Raw genomic sequence first — 14,452 nt, forward strand, 5'->3', positions numbered from 1 at the left:
ATGTAATTAAATCATGCTTCTCTAAATCATAACACTTATAATAAAGAGACGATGCATGACCAATGCATAACCTAAGGTGGGATTTTTCTATATGGCATACCATATGACAAATAAATAAAACATACATCCTATGTACATTCAAAAAAAATTAATGGACCGGGATGAACCAACTCAAAACTGGAAAGAAAAACTCTATCTATTATATTTTTCGTCGAGCAAACCGGTTCACAGGAGGATCGGGTCTTGAATCGTCGGGCGAAGCTCCTCATTGTTTAGTAAATGTGGTCAGGTAAACGATTGTGTAGCGCACAAGACTAAAACACGTGGATGCTCAACGATCATTTAAATGACAACAAAGTATTGAAGCCGGATAGTCTAGACGATCACTTAACACGCGATAGGTAAACAATTTACTCCGCGATCGTATAATCAGTAACTAAAAAATTAAGCTTGCTGAGATATACGATCGTCTAGTGCGCGTACAGAAAATAACTTCCGAGTATCCAATACTTAACGATCGTCTACTTCATCTTTTACACGACTCGACCAAAGCTTGGTCATCTTCATCCTCGAAGAACAACCACCCTTACTATGAAGCTTCTTTACGAACAACTCACAAACTCAAACTCTTTGAAATTACAAACTCGATAGAAGTTAATTATGCCCAAAAACGCAATGGCCTTTACAATTAACTTGAAATATAAAAGAATTTAAACAATCTAAGGCTTCATCCTAGAAACTCCATTAATTCCACACATCCATAAATGATTTAATGATTAAACAGAGAGTAGACACGCTTCATCAGCCGAGAAGGTAAATACAAATTCTCTGCATCAATGAATTTAGACTATCAAAAACCTGGCTTTGATACCAATTGAAGGAACTCTTATACAAGAGTACCTCTGAGCGGAAGCATATCTTTCCAAAGACATTGTGATAGAATTACCACATTTACATTCAAACATACAGATTGCATCATACTACAAAATTACCGACATGGTTTAAGATTAATAAAGAAGAGAATAAGAAAACTTACTAGTCGAAGAACTTTTCTCCACAGCAAATCTCGTTCTCTCCAAGCGAATGGCTCCTCTCGCTCTCGCTGGAACGTCAAGCTATTGTTCAGCAACACCACCGATCGTCTACCATGAACGGCCTCCACACGAACAGAAGGATGGGGACGACACCACCACTTGGAACATTGGTACTTAAGTAGTTAGATGTAACTATAGGGAAAAACTGGTAAATTGGCTCAACAGTACTTACAAGCATCTATGAAGGCTTATCGTACTGTTGACTGATTATATCCGATGGGCACAGAAGCATATCTGTGGTGAGAAGAGTGCAGTTTTTGGTCTTTAGTGTTGTGCCCAACAGTTAACAAATGGTGGATCTCGTTATTAAACAGTTTAGTCAACTATTTACAAACTGTTGGAGCTTCAAGCTACAAGTCCATAAGGTCTGATTGGTAGCTCAATGGATTCGAGTTGATAATCAGTTTTTGGGTTAGTTTGAAGTGTTCAAATTGACAATAGGGTGTTTGATTATATATGATATGATTAAACTGGTTCAATTATATATGATATAATTGATATGATGTATGAGATACATTAATTATAGGAATATGATATAAATATGATTTATATCAAGTAAAGGAGAAAAAACTATGGTTTAAATGTTACATATGATGTGATATTAAAACAATAGGTTATAAATATAATCTGATAAGTTAGTTATTATATTTATTTATAATTAAAACAATTATTTGATAATTGCAGGCCGTTTCTCCTTTAACCGTGCTTGAATTCGGAGGATATGTTAAGTTTTCATAACTGAAGGATAAAATGAAAATTGTTTTCATTTTGTAAAGAATCACTTCATTACATACACTGCGAATCGTTTAGCTCACGAAAGACTACATGACAGCCTTCAAGTGTTTGTTTAAACAATCGTGTACACACGCCTTTGTCTAAACGTTCGTGTAGCATTTTACTAAACGATCGCGTGGCTAACGAGATCCACTAAAAGATCGGAGATTCACTAACTGATCATGTAAACGATCAAGCCAGTTTTTCTAAATGAGCATGTACCTGCTGAGATTTACTAAACGATCAAGCACACATGTCCATACGATAGACAATTCATTCTCCCACTTGTTTGGTTGTATGTGTGATCGTAGTTTCCTCCAACCCTCTACCATATTCATAATAGAGCCCACACCTCCTGGATTCTCAATCCGAGAATACCAAGGTTACTGAGTGGTGGTGTCTAAGAGGTTACTTGTTCATGGAGAAGACTGTTCATGACTAGTAGACGATTAAGTTGGCATGCTAAGCGACAGCGAAAGATTGTTGTTTCAAGTTCTTCACGAGAGTGAGAGATCTATGGAAAAAGAGTTCTTCAAAGGTAATTCTCTCGCTCCTTTTGTGTTTAATTACTAAAGCATGTCACAATTTTCTTAAAGATACATAACTAGTTTTTATGTTTGTGAATGCTTGTAATTCTACCACAATGAATTTGGGTCGATCGTGCTTCCGCTCATGGGCTCTCTTTGATAAGAGTTCCTTCAGTTTAGAACCAGGAAAGAACTAGGGAAGTGGGATAAGCTCAGGAAAGAGACACTCCTGCAAGTGAACTGTGAGTGGTTATATTTTCAATTTTTTTGATTAATTCTATATAACTATATGTTATGATATATATATTTACGGTTTTATAAGGTTAGCATGATCTGGAATGTGTCCACTTAGTGTTAAGTTACTAAGTTTCCGTTATTTTACGTAAATGACTGTGTAACCTTGCATTTGCTTGATAGCATGTTTATAAGGATTGGTCTGGAAACTAGAATTGTACCCTAGGTAAATATTAACGCGTCTCAAGCACGTCTAATGGGATTTTCTCCACATGTACACATTCGGTAGGACATAATGGGTACGAGATTGTTTCTTCACACAGGTGTCTTGGTTTGGAATGGACTACCTGGAAAACACATCATGCACGTAGTATCTCAGCAATCAAGCTAGGGTGGTTATATCTTATTTCTTGACATTTTGTTTTCGTAGCCTGTGATATTATTTCAAAATGAATTACTAAAAGAAAAACCTAGTTTTTAAATGCAATACCACTCACTGAGCTTTTAGCTCATGTTTTTTAATGTTTGTTTCCCCTTCCACCCAAGAGCACATTATGGAAGTGCCATTTGAGGTTAGTATTTGCCATTCTAGCGGAGTGAAACCCTAGATCCTACTGCAATAGAGAGTTATTAGGTTTCAGAAAGAATCACAAAGATGGTTGTAGGAAACCTACTTAGTACAAATAGATATAATTAATCAGTTTAACTTTGGAATTAGACACATCTGTGTTATAAAAATTATCTCGTATAAGGGGTAAGTGGACAGTAGATATCCCAAAAGGGTGGTGTCTTCTATCTTTATGCCTTTTTTCGGACTTAATGGGTAAGGATGAGAATGGGTGTGACAAAGAGCATTGTGACGCTCCGAACAGAGGCGCGAGCAAAGGGTCGGTCAAGACTGGAGATTCGAGGCTTCCAGGCTGTTCAGTAGTGGTTTTCTTCCGTTTTTTAATTATTATTTCTAATAATGAAGTTTTTTTTTCATTAATTGAATTAATACAAAACATTATATTAATTTAATTAATGTCTTAGGAAGACAGTCTCATTCCAAATCCTTGCTTTTAATTATGCATGTGATGTATGGTTATTTTTTATAATTATATATGCCGAAATGTATCTCATAAGAAAATCCCACCATAGAATATACATTCGTCCATGCATCATTTTTAATATAAATGTTATATTATAAAGTTGTAGGATACATTAAATATGCTCATACATCATATTGTATAAATTTTATTAAGTATGATTTCATGCATAATAACATTTTCATGCATCATTTTATTATAAATGTTATAATATATAGTTTAGATATATGAATGGGTGTTGTCCATTTTTTTATTACCTTATTATATACTTGTTATGCATGATGCTATATTTTCTAAAGTATGTCATTAGATGCATATATAGGTTTTAATTGTTTCACTTAATCCTTATAATATTTATAAGTTCAATGAAATTAGAAATAAAATCTATAATAAAGAGTTGCATGCTAACATACATTAATTTTTAAAAAAAATAGTTTAGATTTGATTTCACATTAGACCTATGTTTAATAAATTTCTAATACGATTAGAAAAAGGTTTAATATTTTAATTCAGTTTAACAGGATTAAATTATTTTTTAATAAAAGATTAATCTAAACCCATGATCCTACTTTACTATGTGAGCATGTTTAAGTTTATATGTTGACCTAGTTTTTGACCTAATTGCATGCCATGTTGTTAGTAGTGTGAAAGTATAGAAAAGATTGGAAGAGAAATTACTCTAAGTGTGGAAAGGATGCTCTCAAGTCAAGAAGCCATTCACACTTACTGAAATTTTGAGAAGTGAAGGCAAGAAGAAAGCTAGGTGTGGAGTTATGCCTAAAAGTGAAGAATATTCCTTCAGTATGGAACTTGAGACTCTTAGAGCTTAAGAATGGTTTTTTTATACTATGCGTCCAAGATTCAAAGGAGAAAATTGGCTAAGTGTACCTTGAGGCTTGTGTGAAGGCCCATATACACGTTAGTTGTGCCTATCGAGTGAGGCTTGGGCCGTGGCTGTCAAGGATGTGTTAGCCCCACAAGAGGTTAGTAAAGGTAAAGGTGTGTGGCATGTATTTAGCCAAGCATGGCTAGGTGAGCACATGTGGGGCGCCAAGGCAAATTTGAGGCGGGGTGGAAGGAGTGTTGTTACCGAGAAATTTAGAGGTTAGAACGTGCGTTGGTTAGTTTGTATGGTTTTTATGTTTCATGACATGAAATATTAAAACTATAGATAATAAATAAAACATGGTAAGTTGGTTATCATATGCATTTATATTATATTAATTATATGATAATTAATTTATTTTTTTCTAATCACCAATTGAGTGCGAGGTTCATGGAGGTCTTATGGTAACCGTGAGATAAAAGGAAATATATAGTTTCAATCTACTCTACTCTTTCATTTCAAGACTAAGATTAATACAATAATTGTACCTACATAAATTCACACCCCTTAAGATTTAATTAAGAACTGATTATACATTTTTTCCTGGTCAGATCAATAAGGTCATCGAAAACAATTAGATTCAATCATTTTTAAAAGCTTTTGTTAGATTCTTTCCAACGATACTTTATTCAGGATGTGCAACAATTCGGTCATCTCTTAGTCGTGTATAGAGAATTCCTTGATCATTTCCTTGGCGGATAACACAAATGAAATCGCTTCCTTGACCGCCCACCTTATGAGTCCATTCTTGTCATAGTTGTTGGTCTGTTGTACTATTATGTACCTCTTTTGATTGATAGAAAGACGTTCGGGAGTTGGGATGCAAAGTATTTGTTTCAACAACCAATTTGTGAGAAACACATGATTCCTCACATGGTGATTGAACCCTCATACCAGGAGTATATGAAAGGCTTGGAATTTCATTATTGATTACCAGATCCGAGTCCTTATTTGACTCATCGTTTAGATTTATCTCTTTATTTTCCCAAATTTAGAAGTTACTTCATTCGAAAAGTTATCACGGAGACAAGTTATCAAGTGAAAGAGTTTCACTAAGCAATAGCATTTAGAGACTAAACAATCGTGTAGAGTTGACTATATGATCATCACTCAGCTGATTGTAGCTACACGATCGAGTGGCTAAGTCTATACGATAGGCTTTCGTTTACTACATGATCGGCCACATCATCTATACGATAGACCATCTTCTTATCTCTCACTTGCTCGATCGTCTATTCGATCGTAGTCCTCCAGTCTCTTCCTTAAGCCAAGATCAGACAGAGCCCAAAATTCCTAGATTCTCACACCGAGAATACCAAGGTAACCATTGTGGTGGAGTCCTCACTCAGTTCGTGGATCAATTTAGACTTGATTAGGTTCGAGAAGTTGTTGGCCGCTATTTGTGTTCGTGTTCGTTGGCTATACCGATTGTTGCGTTTGAGTGTGATGTTCTTGGACGCTTGTAGATTGATCGAGGCATTCATGAAGAATGGTTCTTCAAAGGTATGCATTTGATAACTGGTAGATATACAAGTTATTACAACTCAAATAAGTAAAACAGTGAGATAATGTGATGGTAAAATAAGCAATATCATGTTCGTAAGCGCTAAACTGAAAGGAATTGCGATCGCAAGCGCTCATCACATAAAAACAGTTAATTTACTATTTTTTGCAGCAACAATGCGGTGGCGCATATGAAATTGCGATCCAAAGGAACAAGACATCAGCGCGCTTGAAGATTGCGATCGTGAGAAGTTTCTTAAAAAGGCAGCCGCATAAAGACCTCGCATCAAGGTGACAGCATAATAAATCATGATGGGACGGAAAGATAATAAGGGTTGATATCGAATTTAATTGACAAGCCGTTAAAAGCCACACTAAAGTAAGTACACTCAACTTTTAATGACCATTAAACGGTGCATCAGAATAGAGGAATTAATGTTGTCCATCATTGCAATCATTAGGAAGAAAGGCTACTTCACCTTTAAATCTATAAATACCGAAGGCCGCAATGTAAAAAAAAGGGAGAGTTAGTCAATTAGTTTATTCACGCATATACTCGTACATATACTTAAAGGAAGGAGAAGAACAAGGAGTCGAGGAAAGCTAGGAGAGATCATTCCCAAACAGATCGAGAGACTGTCAGAAAGCAACACAAAGGAGAGAGGGCTAACACTTGCGAGAGCAAGAATACACATCTAGAATAGAGTTTGAGTGAAAAAGAACAGAGTAAAAGGCCATGGGAAGCAAGACATTGCTTACCGGGCTTCTTATTTCTCAAATCCATTTGTTATTTTGTATTTAGTACTTTATTTATGGAAAATGGAAATCTCATTTCAATCTAAGTTCAATCTCTCCATACCTCGCATGAGTAGCTAAGTTTCTGAATGGGTTGAGAAGTACTTAGCTAGCATGACTTAAGATTTACATTTTATACGATCGTCTTGTCTTATGTACACATCATTCATCATTTGGACATACTTGAAAGAGTAGTCTAAAGATAAAATCTAGGCTTCAGAGAGTCGGATTAGAATCGTATAAGCAAGAAATAGAAACTTAGACATAAGATAAATATTAAAACTATAGGTTATAAATATAATATGGTAAATTGGTTATAATATTTTTTTATAATATATTAATTATATGATAATTAATTTCTTTTTCACTAAGAACTGATTGAGTGCGAGGTTATTGGAACTTTTATGGCAACCGTGAGATGAAAGGAAATATATAGTTTCAATCTACTCTACTCTTTCAGATCAAGACTAAGATTAACACAATAATTGTACCTACATTAATTCATGCCGTAAGTAATAATCTAAATGATCAGTAGTATAAGGATAAAGGAGGGATACCTTATCCTAGTGACACTACGGATATGGCCCGCTTTGTTGAGGTTTTCAAGTGTTGTGAACTACTACAGATGGTTTGATCCTGACCATTCATGTGGAGATATGCGAGCGAAAGTGACCTATACAAAGAGTTTGTATCAGACCAGACCACGAGTTTATTCATCTCTTTATATAACGCCGTTGATAATTAAAACTTACATCTCACTAAAACGACCATAGGTGACATGACCTTAATCCTGAGTGATTTGGGATCTTTTGCCTATGAGGGCAGTCCATTGATTAGAAAGGGTGAGAGTGGCTAGATTGCCAACTCAAGAAGCCAACCTTTTTCGGGATTTCTCTAATTGGGGAGCTGGAAACTCAATTACACAAGATGGAATTCATTCGTTCACTGAAGAAGGGGTAAGTAGATAGATTGCTCTCTTAAGGGCTGATTTTGAGTCTTGAACATAGTGGCCACATCCTCTCTTTGGAAGAGAGGTCCCAGTCATAGTAGGACTATGACTTATTCTTCATTAGAGAAATCAGTGCTACTTAAGGAGTTAGATGAAACTACAGGGGAAAAACGATAATTTGGCCCAGCAATTCTTATGAGCGATTTGTGAAGGGTTATCGCACTATTGAGTGGTTGATATGGACACAAAAATATATCTGTAGTGAGAAGAGTGCAGCTATCGATCTTTAGTGGAGTTCCCGATAGTTAACGGATGGTAAATCCCATGACTAAAGAGTTCAGTCAGTTATTCATGTACTATTGGAGCTTCAAGCTACGGGTCCATAAGGTCCCCTTGGTAGCTCAATGGACTCATTTTGAGAATCAGATTTTAGGGGTTGATTTGAAGTGTTCAAACTAACAAGAGAAAATTCAATTGTATGTGATATAATTAGTATGATGTATGAGATACATCAACTGGAGGAATTAATGTAAATATGATTTACATAAAGTACCATAAAATAGAAAAAGAACTATGGTTTGTATGTTTCATGAGACGAAATATTAATACTATAGATTATAAATATAATGTGGTAAGTTGGTTATCATATTTATTTATAATATATAAATTATATGATAATTAATTTCTTTTTCTCTAATAACCGATTGTGTGGGAGGTTATTGGAAGTTTATGGTAACCATGAGATAAAAGTAAATCATTTTCCTACTTTTAAAAGTTACTTCATTCGAAAAGTTCTCACGAGGACAAGCCATCAAGTTAAGCAGTTTGACTAAGCGATAGCATTGAGATACTATATAATCAGCTAAGCGATCGCTTAGAGTTGACTATACGATAGTCATTCAGCTGATCGTTCCTATACAATGGAGTGGCTAAGTCTATACAATCGGTTTTTATTTACTAAACGATCGAGCACATCGTCTATATGATAGACAACATCTTACTCCCACTTGCTTGATCGTCTACTCGATCGTAGATCTCAAGCCAAGATCATACAGAGCCTACAACTCCTGAATTCTCGCACCGAGAATACCAAGGTAACCATTGTGGTGGTGTCCTCACTCAGTTCATCAATCAAGTTAGACTCGATTGGGTTCGAGAAGCTGTTGGTCATTCATTCTATTTATGTTCGTTCGCTATACCAGTCATTGCGTTCGAGTGTGCTGTTCTTGGATGCTTGTAGATTGATGGAGGGATTCGTGAAGAATGGTTCTTCAAAGGTATGTATCTTCTATCCTTTGTAACATCGTATAGCATGTTGTAATTGTTTTGTTTTCAATTCAAATGGAATTTGGAACGATACTTTTTACTACTATGGAAATCCTAGTGTTTGATTTCCTTCATTATGATCCCTCATGTGGTCTTATTCCGAGAAGGTAGCATTTGTCAATACACATTTTATTTTCACTTTGGATCATAGAAGTATCCGCCTCTCATTTCCTTGGGGTAAAGTACAAATAGGCACAAATTTGAACAAAGTTCCAACTTTTTGGGGTTTGCCATAAGCACATGGGCTGGACATCCCCAAATCCTGAAGTGGTATAAACTACCATTACGACCTCTCCATAATTCAAAAGGTATTTTAGAAACAACATCACCAAATCCTAAAGTGGTATAAACTACCTTTACGACCTCTCCATAATTCAAAAGGTATTTCAGAGACACTCTTTGAGGGAACGTTGTTCAAAATATAAACTATAGTTTCTACTGCATATCCCCAAAACGAATCTAGAAGATGAGCATAACTCATCATCATCGATCAAACCATGTCCAACAGGGTTCTTTTTCTCCTTTCTGATAAACCATTTAGAAGTCCACTTTTCACCAAGTTCTAAATTCTATTGAGACTGATGTGACCTAACCTTAGATGCAAAAGATGCGCATTTTCTTTAGGAAAAATTCAAGGTCATTTTATGTTGTTGTTTTGAACATTACAGTATGGAGCACAGCTTTTATGACTAACATCCTTAGTATATACAAGTTATTTTTCATTGAGCCAAAGCCTATCTCCATTCCATTCTTAAAATATAAACACACTATTCTCAGAAAATGAAATGGAATAATTTTATTCAATCAGACAACAAATTGAAATTAATTTCCTCTTGATATGAAGAACTACATATAAGTTATCCAATATTAGATATCGTTTCTTGTCCAAAAATAACATGTCTGCCTACAGAAAAAGCTGAAACGACCATACCAATACTGACTCTAAGAGTCATCTCACTAGCTTTCAACTGTTTTTAGGAACTAAATCCTTGATGGGAAGAATACACATGGTTAGTTGCCTCTAAATCAATTATCCAAGCAGAATCATCATTCTCTACTAAGCACGTCTCTATGAAAAATAAATCACATTTATCGTTTTTGGAGTTCTTCCATTTCTGGAGAGTAGTGGGATCAGTACCAGAACCCATCTCATAAACTCCAAGTTTCATTTCAAAGGATATTCCTTATCGATGAACTTCATCAGAGTTAGCAACAATTGCTTTCTCTGTTATTCCCTTGACATTCAATATGGACTGGAGATTATCTAGGAACTGACACTACTGGTTTCATTGTCATCAATCCCATTTTTCTTGAATAATGAGAGCATACGTTCATGCAATTCCCGTATTGATTCCATGATCTCATTTGCAATGACCATGTTCTAAAACCTTTTGGCCAACACATAAGGTATGCTTGCCAAAATGTGAACTCGGACCTTCGAAATAGCCTTCATCCACACCTCATTTGCATTACGAACATTTCGTGGTGCATCAGAGGTTGGGACTTGAGGACAATCCTCATTCATGACAACTTCGAGGTTGTTAACCACGAAAAATGTTTTAATGGATTCTTTCCACATCATGTAATTAAAGCCGATCAAACTTGGAAAGGCAACTAGCGGAAAATCAATATTTGACATTTTGCTAAAAAAACAAACATATTGATCTACATTAGATTTTAGCATCTCTTTAAAAATAAAAAAATCCAATCATTTTTAGCAAAATCTAAATGAACCCCGTTTAACATCTAATTTTGCAATGACGCTTTAGTGATTTAAGACAGAAGCCACCGAAAGGTAGTCAATTTCTCCCTTCACTAAATTAAGACACTCTCAACTAATCATTACAAAAAAATAACTCTTATTCCTATAATGATCAATCATCATTTATTTGGTCAAGAAATTATTACTTGCTTAACAATTTTCCGAAAGTGTGACCCTTCATTTTAGATCCTAAAATTCTGTCCCAATGAGCCAACCGAAGGAAAAAACCGATTGGGACAAAAACTAAAGCGACCCTATCCATTTCTGGAGTTCGTCTTGATATTGACCAACTGCTCAAGCCATTCGAAGAGAGACACTCCAAGGGCGCCTCGAGGCCGTGCAAAAAGGTCTCATAGTGTAAACAAATGAAAGAGACCGACGCACATCCTTTTCCCACTTACTATAAATACTCTCTCCATTCACCGTGATATTGACCCATGCAAACACCATCTGAATGAGATGCTCCCAGCGCGCCTCAAGGCCAAGAATGAGTCGCACAGTGTGAATATTAAAAGAGAAACGTGAGTGGAAAAATGACATATCATATAAATTTTTTCCTCCCACTGAGTATTTTAATAACCTATGGCTTAATTTATTTAGAAAAAATACGGCAAATTATTTTTACTAAGAGATTGTTTAAGTTTTTCTAAAAGTAACACTTACTTTGGAAAGTTAAATAATTTTAATTAACATTCATTAAACACTTTAACAAATATTAATCAACAATCACATGCTTATAGCAAATCTATCTAATTCATCTTTCCAGGTAGAGATGTTCACGAGACGGGGCGGGACCGGGGATGCCATTCCCCATCCCCGTTCCCACTTCCCATTTCATTCTCCATCTCCATTAAATTCTCCAGTGGGATAAGGGCGGGAATTCCCCACGGGGAATTCGTGGGGATCGGGTTCCCTGTGGGGAATTTTTCCCCATTACTTTTTTTTTTTTTTTTTTGTCATAAAAGCTAATTAATTTAAATAATTACTTTATCACTAAATTGTTTAATATGGTTAGTTTTATATGACATTATGAATTTAAAGATAAATTACTCAAATTTTGGCTTAAAAAAGCTAATTAATTTTTTTTAGTAGAAACAAATAAATAAAAATCAAAATTATTCACATATATAATCTAAATTTAAACATATTCATTATGTTTCTCAATAAAATAATCAAATTTGAAATTTAAATGTTATACTTATATAATAATAATAACAATATAACATTAGATAACTATACTAAATAAATATGTAAAAGATAATCGGGGCGGGGTACGGGGAACGAGGCGGGGTCAGGGGCCGGGGTGGGGTGGGGTGGAGACGAGGAATGCATTCCCCGTCTCCTTCCCCGTTTAGCTCACGGGAAATTTTTTTCCCCCATTCCCCGTCTAATCAGGGAATCCCCGTCCCGTTCGAGGCGGGGCCCCACGGGACCTCGTCCCCGTGGGGAAATTGGATATCTCTATTTCCAGGTAGGTTCCTAGGTAGAGGTGTTCCGTTTCCGTCAGCTTAAATACCCTAACCTAGCTAGAACCTACCTTAGACAAAAGGTCCCTTACAGAAATATTTGCTACAAATTTAATCTTTTATTGAAATCAATTTAATTCTATTAAAGCGATTTAAAAGATTAATCTAATTTCTAATCTCATTAGAAATTTGTGAACTTAGATCCATCTCAATCATATTTTAAAACTATTTTAAAAACTGATTTTACCTAATTTTGCATACAACTCTTGGTTATTGATTTTAATTCTAATTTCATTTATTATCACAATTATAAGATATGAAACAATTAAAACAAATAATTACATGAATGATATACATAAGTCTTTATAACATTTATAAATTAACCTTAGGTAATGTCATATTTCATGCAATGTTCATTCATTACTAAAATATAACATTTATATTATTAAGTAATGAACTATAACACTTATAATAATAATGATGCATGCACACATATATTATAACTCTTGTATTATATGATACACGAGCATGCTTTATGTAATTTAAATCATGCATACTAATATATTATAACACTTATAATATAAAACGATGCATGAAAAAAAATGCGTAACCTATGGTGGGTTTTAGAACTCTATGACATACATTATGACATATAATATAAACATACATCACATATATATTCAACTAAAGTTGTTGGACCTACATAGAAAATCTCTAAAATAGAAATTAAATGACTGACTATTACAAAGTTTGAGTCCACCAGTTCGGAACAAGTCTTCAACTACTCGCCTTGAACCACTCCACAAAAAACCCTTGCAGTTGATCGTGTAGCAAACGCTTGATCGTTGAGCAGCAAGGCGTCGAATATAGACAATCGTGTAGCTTATGACTATGCGATGAGCATGAAAGTCTACACGATCGTTTAGTAAGCATCCATGCATCAAGTATCAATTACTACACGATCGTGTAGCTAATGACTATGTGATGAGCATGATAGTCTACACAATCGTTTAGCACGCAAGGATGCATTGAGTATCATATACCGCGCGATCGTCTACCAAGCTAGTACCTACGCGATCATGCAACCAATGCAACATGATCATGTAGCAAACTCTACACGATCGCGTAGCATTAACTATGTAATCGTTTAGCAAATGCTACACGATCATCTAGTAAACTCTACACATTCGCATAACAAAATGTAAAAAATCATTAGCTCTAGCTACACGATGCGGCAACCTTTTTTCCACCATTTCGTCTTCTCCATTGAAATGGACTGTAACCATTCTTCTGAAGCCTTTCGAGCAACTCAAAAACTTAACAAATATAGACACGATTGAAATTTAATGCCCAAAAACGCAGGGGCCCTTATAAATTAACTTTGTAAATTAAACTAAAAGCCATAAAAACTAAGACTTCTATCCCGTAGACATCCATCAACAAACCATCCATAAAGATTTATCACATAAACGCAATGCAAATTCTAAAACCAACAAGCACTCTAAACGAATTCAATACAAGAACGGAATTTTGAATGAGAAACCAACAACTTGACTCTAATACCAATTGAAAGAAATCTCGACATGAGGAGATTCCTGAGCGAAAGTAGATCGTCCAAATTCCATTAATTATTTAAACCAAAATTTACAGTAAACATACAGGAGATATGTATTTAAGAATTAAATTACATCATGTTTTTAAACAAGAAACAAGTTCAAGAGAAATCACCTTTGAAGAACCTTTATTCACGAATACCTCGAACAATCACAAGCGGAACTCCTTCCTTGCGGATCTCCTTCTTCTTCATGCACGAATGCTACCAGTCGAGAACCCTCTATATTCTCTTTTGGGATTCAAGCAGGAGTTGTGAGCTTTTCTTGAATCCTTGGTATAGGGAAGGAGACTGAGAGGATTAGAGAAAGTTTTTCACAGAGAACTTTTCTCTGTAATGTAAATCGTTCAAAGAAGAAGATTCCCTCAACTTCTTTTTATCACTTGTTAGTTTCCTTTGAGAGAATATGGGGAGGGAGTTATAACTCCTTCCCTTT

This window comes from Benincasa hispida, chromosome 9, assembly GCF_009727055.1.
Source record: "Benincasa hispida cultivar B227 chromosome 9, ASM972705v1, whole genome shotgun sequence".
Lineage (NCBI taxonomy): Eukaryota > Viridiplantae > Streptophyta > Magnoliopsida > Cucurbitales > Cucurbitaceae > Benincasa > Benincasa hispida.